Consider the following 12,627-nt stretch of genomic DNA (forward strand, 5'->3'; position numbering starts at 1 on the left):
TTTTTTGCACAGCTGTACCTTTGCTGTATAATCCCTCTAAACAGCTGTGCCCTTGTTGTATAAAGTCTCTCTAATAGCTATGCCCTTGCTGTAGAGGGTCCCTTTGTACAGCTGTGCCCTTGCTGTTTATTTCCTGTGCCTAAACAGCCTAATAGCTGTATAGGGTCCTTGCCATAAAGGGCCCCTTAGCACAGCTATCCCTTGCTACGTAGAGTCCTTTTGAACAGCTGTGCCCTTGCTGTATAAAGTCTCTCTAATAGCTATGCCCTTATTGTACAGGGTCCCTTTGAACAGCTGTGCCTTTAGCTGTCATTTGCAGAGTTCTGCACCCAGCGCACGGGCTCCCAGTATGCAGCTCAGCGTGGGATCCATTAGCGGAGCTGTGCCCTCAGCGTGTGGGGTCCCTTTGCACACTTCTGCCCGGTGTTCACGGGGTCCCTTTGCACAGCTGCGACCTCAGCTGTTGAGCCCTTGGTCCCCGTCCACGCGGTGAGCCACAGCCGACAGCCCTTCCGTGCGGAGGCGCCAAGGAGCCTGGAGCACCTCCGGCCGTGGCGAGTACCCCGGCCTGGAGGTAATGCGCCTTCCGAGCCAGTCTAGAATCGGCTGCCACTGCCTACCGCCGGTACGTACGTACGTACGTACGTACGTACGTACCTACCTACCTACCTACCTACCGACGAAGTGTACTCCGTCGCGGCCAGCGGGGGGGGGGGGCATGCATTCCTGCCGCATTACGCCCCCCCCCCCCCCCGAGGCACCGGCTCGCCTCGTCGCCAAAAAAGAGAAGAAAGGCTTGGCGAGAAATAACATCCCTGGCGTTAGTTATGTCGACTCCTTTCCGGCTTGGGGGGGAATGTTTATTCGTGGCTGTTATGCGGACGCGGGGGAAGCCGTCCGAGAGTTCGACTGCCCCCGCAAGGTCTGGCCCAAATCCCCCGCCACAATTTTTTTTTTTTTTACTAATTTATATTCAAATTACACACACATACACTCATACATACGTACACACACACGCACACATACATGCACACACACACACACGCACACAGAGTGAGTAGCAATTTTTTACTTTTGCATAAGTCTGGTTATAACTAAAAGAAAAAAAAAAAAATACCCCTAGATTCTCTGTTTTTTCCAAAAAAAAAAAAAAAAAAAAAAAAAAAAAAAAAATCCTCAAGAAACGGATGAAATGACCGTATTCTGCATCCTCGTCGCGCCAGGGATCGAACATTCGCAAACGACCTTGCATTAGACGACACAAATCACGGTAATTAATTGCCTTAAACTACGACATGAACTCAACGACTTGGCGGACTGCAGAACCCGCGCCTATCGCCACTTGTCACGCCTTTCTTGGCCTCCTCCACCCCCTCTTCTTCTTTGGCTTTACCTTCTTTATCCTCTTCTTCTTCTTCTCTTTTTTTCTTATTCCTCTTCTTCTTCTTTTCCTTCTTCTTCTTCTCCTCCTCCTCCTCCTCCTCCTGCTCCTCCACCTCCTCCTTCTCCTCCTCTTCTTCTTCTTCTTCTTCTTCTTCTTCTTCCTTCTCCTCCTCCTCCTCTTCCTCCTCCTACTTCTCCTCTTCTTCCTTCTCCTCCTCCTCTTCTTCTTCTTCCTTCTCCTTCTCCTACTCCTCCTCTTCTTCTTCCTTCTCCTTCTCCTCCTCCTCTTCTTCTTCCTTCTCCTTCTCCTCCTCCTCCTCTTCTTCTTCTTCCTTCTCCTTCTCCTACTCCTCCTCTTCTTCTTCTTCCTCTTCCTCCTCTTCTTCTCCCTCCTCCTTCTCCTCTTCTCCCTCCTCCTCCTCCTCCTCTTCTCCCTTCTTCTCCTCCTCCTCCTCCTCTTCTCCCTCCTCCTCCTCCTCCTCCCCCTCCCTCTGCCTCTTGTTCCTTTCCCCTTGTCACTGATGCTACTCCTCAGGACTCCGGACGAAATACAATTTGCCAAACGGAGTAGCGAAGAGGCACCCCTGTTCTCTCCTCCTTTGTCAGTCGCAGGAAGAAGTAAGAAAGGGAATAAACAGGAGAAGTGAGTCGATGATCGAAGGCGTGGGAAGAGGAGAAGGAAGGCAAGCGAGGATAAAGCGAGGATAAAGCGGAGGAACCGAATGAACGAGGAGAGAAGAGTAGAGAACAGAAAGAACGAATGAATGAATGAACGAGGAGAGACGAGTGGAGAACAGAAAGAACGAATGAATGAAGGAACGAGGAGAGACGAGTGGAGAACAGAAAGAACGAATGAACGAGTCGAGAACAGAAAGAATGAACGAGGAGAGAAGAGTGGAGAACAGAAAGAACGAATGAATGAATGAACGAGGAGAGAAGAGTAGAGAACAGAAAGAACGAATGAGGAGAGAAGAGTGGAGAACAGAAAGAACGAATGAGGAGAGAAGAGTGGAGAACAGAAAGGGGTCGAAGGCGGAGAGACGAGTGGAGAACAGAAAGAACGAACGAATGAATGAACGAGGAGAGACGAGTGGAGAACAGAAAGAACGAATGAGGAGAGAAGAGTGGAGAACAGAAAGAACGAATGAATGAATGAACGAGAGAAGAGTAGAGAACAGAAAGAACGAATGAGGAGAGACGAGTGGAGAACATAAAGAACGAATGAGGAGAGAAGAGTGGAGAACAGAAAGAACGAATGAGGAGAGAAGAGTGGAGAACAGAAAGAACGAATGAATGAATGAACGAGGAGAGACGAGTAGAGAACAGAAAGGGGTCGAAGGCGGAACCAAAAGCGTGACAAAGCTCGTTCAATAAACCCCTTTGCTTACATATATTATGGACAAATCATCGCAACCAGAGAACGAACGTATTTGGGGAGGAGGTGAACGGCCCACAGCTGAACGGGTGAACGGCTGATGAGATAACGGATAAGTAAATAGGTGAACGGCTCACAGCTGAACGGGTGAACGGCTGATAAGATAACGGATAAGTAAATAGGTGAACGGCTCACAGCTGAACGGGTGAACGGCTGATAAGATAACGGATAAGTAAATAGGTGAACGGCTCACAGCTGAACGGGTGAACGGCTGATAAGATAACGGATAAGTAAATAGGTGAACGGCTGATAGGTGAACGGCTGATAAGATAACGGATAAGTAAATAGGTGAACGGCTGATGAGATAACGGATAAGTAAATAGGTGAACGGCTCACAGCTGAACGGGTGAACGGCTGATAAGATAACGGATAAGTAAATAGGTGAACGGCTCACAGCTGAACGGGTGAACGGCTGATAAGATAACGGATAAGTAAATAGGTGAACGGCTCACAGCTGAACGGGTGAACGGCTGATAAGATAACGGATAAGTAAATAGGTGAACGGCTCACAGCTGAGCGGGTGAACGGCTGATAAGTTAACGGATAAGTAAATAGGTGAACGGGTGAACGGATGGCGGGTGAACACGTGAACGGGTGACAGGTGGACGCTGACAGGTAAACAGATAAACGGGAGACGAGTGAACAGTCACCAGGTAAACGGTTGACAGGTGAACAGTCACCAGGTAAACGGTTGACAGGTGAACAGTCACCAGGTAAACGGTTGACAGGTGAACAGTCACCAGGTAAACGGTTGACAGGTGAACAGTCACCAGGTAAACGGTTGACAGGTGAACAGTCACCAGGTAAACGGTTGACAGGTGAACAGTCACCAGGTAAACGGTTGACAGGTGAACAGCCACCAGGTAAACGGTTGACAGGTAAACAGCCAACAGGTGAACAGTCACCAGGTAAACGGTTGACAGGTGAACAGTCACCAGGTAAACGGTTGACAGGTGAACAGTCACCAGGTAAACGGGAGACGAGTGAACAGTCACCAGGTAAACGGTTGACAGGTGAACAGTCACCAGGTAAACGGGAGACGAGTGAACAGTCACCAGGTAAACGGTTGACAGGTGAACAGCCACCAGGTAAACGGTTGACAGGTGAACAGCCACCAGGTAAACGGGAGACAGGTGAACAGCCACCAGGTAAACGGTTGACAGGTGAACAGTCACCAGGTAAACGGTTGACAGGTGAACAGTCACCAGGTAAACGGTTGACAGGTGAACAGCCACCAGGTAAACGGTTGACAGGTGAACAGTCACCAGGTAAACGGTTGACAGGTGAACAGTCACCAGGTAAACGGTTGACAGGTGAACAGCCAACAGTTAAACGGCTGACAGGCGAACAGGTGGACATATGAACGCGCCGCAGGTGAACAGGTGAACATTCCCCCCTTTAACAAGGCCGAAGACACCTCTTAATTTGCCCGCCACTCGATGAGGGCCGACAGCACCTCGGCGTGTGAGGCAGAGACAGAGCTATTTCGGGCTCGGCGAAAGCTCTCTATTTCTAGGAAAACTGCCGGCCGATCAGGACTCAAATAAAGACTCAAAAAAAAAGAAGACTTGAGTCAGCTGGAACGGCCGGGCCCCAATTACGGAGGGAAATGACGGGGCTAATGGAGCCTTATTTGGGGGCCTGGGGAGGGGGGGGGGAGGGGGAGGGGAGGGGGCGTGGCTCTGTCGACTGTACACGTGTGAGGGACGGAAGAACGGGAAGAGGTGAATGAGAGGGGAGAATGGAAGACGAGTGATGAATGAACGGGAATGGCCGGGCACGAGGATGAGAAAGCCAGGGAAATACACAAAGCGAAAATGAAATAAATGGGGAGAGAAATGCGGAAAAGGAATAACGAAAGGCAAAATTGGGGGAGGAGAGGAATGAAAGAGTAAACGGGAAGAAAGGCGAGGGCGAGAGAGAGAGAGAGAGAGAGAGAGAGAGAGAGAGAGAGAGAGAGAGAGAGAGAGAGAGAGAGAGAGAGAGAGAGAGAGAGAGAGAGAGAGAGAGAGAGAGGGAGAGAGAGAGAGAGAGAGAGAGAGAGAGAGAGAGAGAGAGAGAGAGAGAGAGAGAGAGAGAGAGAGAGAACCGCGTGGTCGAACGCCTCTTGAAGACCCGATCTATATATTTATATTCCTATCGCACTTCCAGGACGTTGCTGAGGGAACAACATCGCCGCCTGAGTTACGCAAAATGCTATGAAACTATTCCTCTTCTCCTCTTCCGCCTCTTCTTCTTCTTCTCCCTTCTCCTCCTCTTCTACTTCTTCATTCTCCTCCTCTTCTTCTTCCTTCTCCTACTCCTCCTCTTCTTCTTCTTCTTCCTCCTTCTCCTTTTCTTCTTCTTCTTCCTTCTCCTTCTCCTACTCCTCCTCTTCTTCTTCCTTCTCCTTCTCCTCCTCCTCCTCTTCTCCTTCTCCTCCTCCTTCTCCTACTCCTCTTCTCCCTCCTTCTCCTCCTACTCCTCCCCCCGCCTCTTGTTCTTTTTCCCTTATGGGGGGAACTTTGCCGAAAATCTAGACGTCTCATGTTTTGGACCTGAAACCTGTTCCACGCGCCTTTCCGTGTGTCGTGGGCTTGTTTGGAGTGCGAATTGCATCACCTCGCTAAGCGGCACCACAGAGTCGGTTCATTCGGAATACAGCGCCAGCTCACAGCGTCGTCCATTGATAATTAACCGGCCAAGGAGACCTGCCTGTACTGCTAGGCCGGGGCGGAGGCGCTACCCGACCGCGCCGAATCATACGGTAAGATCCTGGGACATTTCCCGAAGGAACAGGAGCGCCTTCGGGGCCTCGCGCACTCACGGTCGCTGGGCAGAGCTTCGCCGACAGGTTTTGGGGATTAGGAAGGGGGAAAGGCTGAAGAATCCTCTCCCCAACTCACTCACTCTCTCTCTCTCTCTCTCTCTCTAATACTCTCTCTTTCTTTCTTTCTTTCTTTCTTTCTTTCTTTCTTTCTCTCTCTCTCTCTCTCTCTTTCTCTCTCACTCTCTCTCTCTCTCTCTCTCTCTGCTTGTGTCTGTACACTTTGAGTTTCAAAAGGCACTGCCGCATAGATATGAGTATGCAAAATAAGCAATGTACTTTTTGCACACGGGTATACACACTTTTCACTTTTCATGGTTCTTTTCACTTTTCATGGGCGCTTTTCACTATTCCTGGTTCTATTTGGTCATTCGAGTCCGCGCACTTGCCGCTGCCCGAAGCGTGGTCCGAGAGTCCGCCAGAGAACACGACACACTTCGGCGGACCGGAAGGCCTAGCGCCGGGGCCTCGGCTCGCCAGGCCCAGCAGCAGGCTGTTGCAGAAGGAGCCACGACTTGCTCGGGTCCTTCGGCGGCAACAGGGCGCCGGAAGCACGCAGGGGGCGACTTGGCTTCGCTCCAACACCTCATCTTCGTCCGGGGGAGGGTCCGCACCTGCCACGCACAGGGAAACACGGCGAAGTGGCAGCGCAACTCCCCACCTGCCACGCACAGGCACACACGGCGAAGTGGCAGAACAACTCCGCAACTGCCATGCACGCACACACACGCACGCACACAAACCCAGCGCAGCTCGCACCGCTGCATGAGACGGTCACGACCCAACTGCTGCCTCTGCTACGACCCCTTCCCTCCCCCGCTGACCCCTCCCCCTCCCCCTCCCCTCATTCCTTCCGCCTGCCCCATTGGCTCATATCTTGTTTCAATCTCTCTCTCTTTCTTTCTTTCTCTCGCTCTCACTCTTTCTCTCCCTCTCGCACTCTTATTCTTTCTCTCTCTTATATATACATACACAAGTGTGTGTGTATATATATAAAATACACACACTTGTATATATATATATGCATATATATACATATAAATATCTATCTATCTATCCATCTATCTATATCTATATCTATATATATATATAATATAATATATATATATATATATATATATATATATGCATTATATATATATATATATATATATATATATATATTTATATATATAATATATATATATATATATATATATATATATATATATATATATATATATATATATATATATAAATACATGCATGTATTTATATATGAATGTATATATGCATGCATGATTGTATGTATGTATGTATACATACATACATAAATACATTCATACACACACACACTATATTTGTATGTGTGTGTTTAATCTCCCCTTTCTCTTTCTCTCTCCTCTCTCGTTCTCGCCCTCTACGTCCCCCACCAATTGTTCTCGTTATTTATTTATTCCTCTCCTTTTTATTTGAAAAAATAGATATACGGATAGTTGAGTGAATAGATGGATAGATTGATGGATGAATGGATGAATTGCAGAGTGGATGGATGGATAAATAGATGGATGGATGAAGACGTGTATGGATGGATGGGCGAATGAATATAAATGGATGGATGGATAAATGAATGAACAGATGAATGGATGGATGCGTGGATAGACGGATGGACGGATGTGTAACACATAGATAAATGTAATATATATATATATATATATATATATATATATATATATATATTCATATATATATATATATATATATATATATATATATATATAGAGAGAGAGAGAGAGAGAGAGAGAGAGGGAGAGGAAGAGAGAGAGAGAGAGAGTGAACGAGAGAGAGCAAGAGAGAGAGAGAGAGACAGAGACAGAGACAGAGACAGAGACAGAGACAGAGACAGAGACAGAGACAGAGACAGAGAGAGAGAGAGAGAGAGAGAGAGAGAGAGAGAGAGAGAGAGAGAGAGACAGAGACAGAGAGAGCCAGAGACAGAGACAGAGAGAGAGAGAGAGACAGACAGACAGATAGAGAGAGAGAGAGAGAGAGAGAGAGAGAGAGAGAGAGAGAGAGAGACAGAGAGAGAGAGGGAGAGAGAGGAGAGAGAGAGAGGGAGAAAGAGGAGAGAGAGACAGGGAGAAAGAGGAGAGAGAGAGAGGGAGAAAGAGGAGAGAGAGAGGGAGAAAGAGGAGAGAGAGAGGGGGAGAAAGAGAAGAGAGAGAGAGAGAGAGAGAGAGAGAGAGAGAGAGAGAGAGAGAGAGAGAGAGAGAGAGAGAGACAGAGAGAGAGAGAGGTAAGTAGATTGATACGATGAACAGAGAAACAGGTAGACAGATGGATAAACGGATACATGAATCGATAGACAGCACACACCCGGGGAATAGTGGGATCTGAATGGGTATTTTGGGGTGAAGTGGGCATGGGCAGCGGGGTAGTAGGAACACGTGGCTTAGAAGAGATACGCCTTAAGATCTCCATATAAATTCATCTTTTCCTTCGATAGCAAATTGTCTGAAGGAGATAATCCCTTAAAATTGCGTATGTGGTTTGGCGGATAAGTGACACAACGGTACAGGACTTCATACCGAGGCTGCGGAGTCCGAATCGGAGTCAGAGAGACAACAGGAGTCGCAAAAAATTCCCTTTTAAACACCGCACACTTTACTTTCCACCCGAGAGAGTAAGAGGCCATATCAAGTGCTGCTATCTGTCGGCAGAACGACGAGTGACCAAACGTAAACAAAGGCCATCACCAGCTGATTTCCCACCGCCATTGGCTTAAAAAAAAAAAAAAAAAAAAAAAACAGCCTGCAGTTGGTATACAAATGCATTTTTTAAAATCATTATACTGTCGGGGTCGGAGTCGGATACACAAGAATTCAAGGAGTCGGACTTGGGTGTCTTGAGCACCGACTCCACAACCCTGCTTCATACATCAATATTTCTTCCTCAATGCTTTAATCACCTATCTGATTGGCTGAAAGATTGTTTAATTGTTTGGCAGAAAAGATAGGCATCAGGCTTGGTGCAAATAAGTAGGTTAGTCTGCAAAACAAAACATTTTCCACAATTCCTCGAAAATCGACTGTCTGCAAAATACTCGCAAAATACGGCATTTTCCCTGAAATGTTGAGAAAACATTTCCTTTAACTATGAGTAATAGAATTGTTTTTTTCACGCACTTTACAAAGTCATTAAACATTACACTCCTAAAAAGAATTCATCAATTCTACTTATCAAGTCCAACACTGGAACCTGATGGCTTTGTTTACATTTCAAGGTTAACTACAACTTGCTTGTGTGAATGAGTTAGCCAAAAGTTTTAAGTTATTCTTACTGGCAACCTGCAGGTATTATGCAAGCACTAATTGTATTATCACATTGCTTATTATTGATTTCTACAACAAATTTGGTAACATTTCAAGCAGTACGCTTGCTTACACATTCCCAAAATGTTTATAGTTGAACTTGCTGCACTGTAGAGCAATAAAATAGTCATAATCGTAATATCAGGTCGATTGTTATTCATATACGATGTAAATGGCCATTGATATCGGGATTTAGTAAAAAAAATAGTCCACGTAAAACAGAAAAAAGTGAAAACCACTGCACGTAGTTTATACACCCACACCATTGTTTAATTGGGAGACAATAGCACCGCTCTGTTATGATCTATATGGACGTCAAAGCGCTATTAGGATAGGGGGGGGGGCATCACTTATGTATGGAATGCCCAATTATCCAGAACCATATGGATCATACCTATGCCCTGCGAACCGTGTCAGCAGACTGCCTAATGACCTTACAAGACCGACGATCAGATTTCTCTGGGACTCGTGAAGACAACCCACATCGGGGCTCGTGGATGGATAGGTAGATGGATAGATGGATGGACGGACAGATGGATGAATAAATAAGAGAATGGATGGAGGGAAGGAGGGAGGGAGTGTGTGTGTGTGTGTGTGTGTGTGTGTGTGTGTGTGTGTGTGTGTGTGTGTGTGTGTGTGTGTGTTAGTGTGTGTGTGCGTGTGTGTGAAAGCTGTTTTGCGTGTGCCTGTGCATGTGCGCGTCTGAAAAAGCTAATCTGGGTCCAGTACTCTTTGTGCTTCCGTCACCGCCGCCGCCAGCAGCAGTCCTCGGCCGGCCTTGGCCTGCGCCGGAGAACTGCGTGTGTCACGGAGTCCTAAATACTCCACTGCTTATGTTAACGCTGACGGCCATGCCTGCCTAAGTGCCCGGTTACCTGGCAAGGGTTAAAAGAAAGGCGAGGTGGGTAAGGGGGAAAGGGGTAAGGGAGGGAGGGGAAGGGGAAGGGGGTGAGCAGCAGGGGAATGGGGTTAATGGTTGAGGGAAGGGGAAGGGGAAGGGGTGAGCAGCAGGGGAATGGGGTTAATGGTTGAGGGAAGGTAAAGGGGAAGGGGGTGAGCAGCAGGGGAATGGGGTGAGTAGCAGGGGAATGGGGTTAATGGTTGAGGGAAGGGGAATGGGGTGAGCAGCAGGGGAAGGGGGTGAGCAGCAGGGGAATGGGGTGAGCAGCAGGGGAATGGGGTTAATGGTTGAGGGAAGGGAAAGGGGAAGGGGTTGGGGGCGTCCGACCGCACATGCCGGTATGTTCGTGCGTTCATTCCGTCCCGAGTTCCCATAACTTATTCTGACTGTAATTGTTCGCCCGATCGATCAGTGACGCTCGGCGCGGCCGGTACTGGCGGGCGCTCCTTCCCGATCGGCCGCTCACGTGGCCTCGTGTTGCTCGTCGTCTGCAGAGGATGCATCCGAACCGCAGGCTGAAAGGTCACCGCGGGTCCTCAGGCCCTCGGTGCTCGCTTCAGGGAAGTCCACTTCACCTGGGCCGCGTCTCGTGGCCGCGCCTTGCGAGCAGTCACTTCCAGGGGGTTCGCTCCGCCGCCCTCCATCATGAAGGCTCTCACCTTCAAAGTCCCGGGCGGGGATATTTGGCAAGTTCCACGGCATGCAAGGCGATCGCTTCAGAATTCCGCAGACTTTGGAGAACTGAATCCATGACACAGTTGCCAACTTGCCTATTTACAAGATCGTTCATTCTCACTAAAGTTGAGTTGGATGCTGTACGATAAGGTGGGCTGCGGCTTCCCGGCAGCGTAAACCTTAAATAAATGTTTGTGTGGCTCTGCCAGACGTACGATATCTGGCTCCCTTGGGGAATGGAGCAGAGATCGTTCTGGACAAACCCAGGTGTTCTCGGTATTATATTACAATCTTTAGGGTCTGGATCATTGGTTGTGCAACACCTCCATCAACTGCACCTTGTTGACTGTGCCTAGTGTGTTGCCGATCGTGCCTTTTGCAATATTCATGAGCCTCTCACATGCACACTCACATGCCACCATGACCAAGGACATGCGTGCGGGTAATAATTGCATTTTCGTATACAGTTTGGTTCCCAGTGCTTCGCGCCCTCGTCACACCCGCTCCCAGGACCGAGAAGTCCTCAGTTGGTTCTCAGTTTGGCGCGCGGGCCGGAAGTTGCCGCCCTGGCCAGCTGACTCGACTCGGGTAAACAATGATACACTCGGACCATCACTTTGCAAATTTAGGATTTAGAATGATTATATAGACCTATATAAAATTATTATATAGACCTATATAAAATTATTATATAGACCTATATATTATATAATATTATATAGACCTATATATATTATTAAATAGACTTTTATCTACCCATCTACCCAGTCAAGTCTACCTAACCCGACGTAATGAAACTTGGCAAACGATTATCGTAGATTTCAAAGCAAGAAAATAAACCACCGTTTCCCCCCCAAAAAAAGAAAAACTAATAACACGAATATTATAAACTCCACCATTACTCTCATCAACAGTCAATAAACTTTAATTAAGAAGACAGCAACCCACGTCACTTGTAAACAAAATACACATAATTGTTGCTCTCAAAAAAAAAAAAAATAATAATAAAATAAATAAATAAATAAATAAATAAACAACACAGACGGTAATAACTAATAGATTAGGGTAAACACTATAACAATATGGATTAATAAGACACTGTACATACCCGAATTGGAGGTCATGCTTCTCCATAGAATGTACATACCTGGAGCGGAAAAGAAGGAATTTATATTATTAATGATGATGATGGTGGTGATAATGACGATGATGAAGATGATGATGATAACAATAACAATATGACAATAAAAATAATAACTGATAAAAAGTACTATAATAGTATTAATGATAACAATTAATTATAATAAATGCAATAATATTAATGATAATAAGTAATACTACTAGTAATGATAGTATTAATAATAACAACAATGGTGATAATAATGATAACAATAACAATAATAGAGATAATCATAATAAGAAGAACAATAATAGTAATGATGATAATAATAGTAACAATAATAACATCAATAACAATAATAATAATAATCATAATAATAATAATAATAATAACAATAATAATAATGATAACAATAAAATAATAATAACAAATAATGACAATGACAATAATAACTGTAATATCCATAAAAATAGTAATGAAGATGATAACTATAAAAATGATAAGGATCAATATCATGATGGTCATCATTATCCTTATTATTATCATCATTATCATTATTTTGATCATTGTTATCATTATTAATATCATTATCATTATTACTTTATATCCATTACTATATTATTACTATTATCACCATTATTATCATTATTACTATTATTTTCATGTATATTAATATCATTTTATTATTATAATTATTATCGTAATAATAATTATTATTATTAATGTTGTAATCATTATTATCAATATTTTATCATTATCATTATTATCATCATTACCATTATCATTATCATCATTATCATTGTTATTACTTTTATCATTATTATAAGAACAACAAAAATATTGACAAAAATAACAAAAAGCAATATAGAAAGACTGATAATAATGATATAAATAACAATAACAATAATAAAGATGGTAATATCAATAACAATAAATAAATAGTAATAAATAAATAAA

This window comes from Penaeus vannamei, chromosome 28 (assembly GCF_042767895.1).
Source record: "Penaeus vannamei isolate JL-2024 chromosome 28, ASM4276789v1, whole genome shotgun sequence".
Taxonomy (NCBI): Eukaryota; Metazoa; Arthropoda; class Malacostraca; order Decapoda; family Penaeidae; genus Penaeus; species Penaeus vannamei.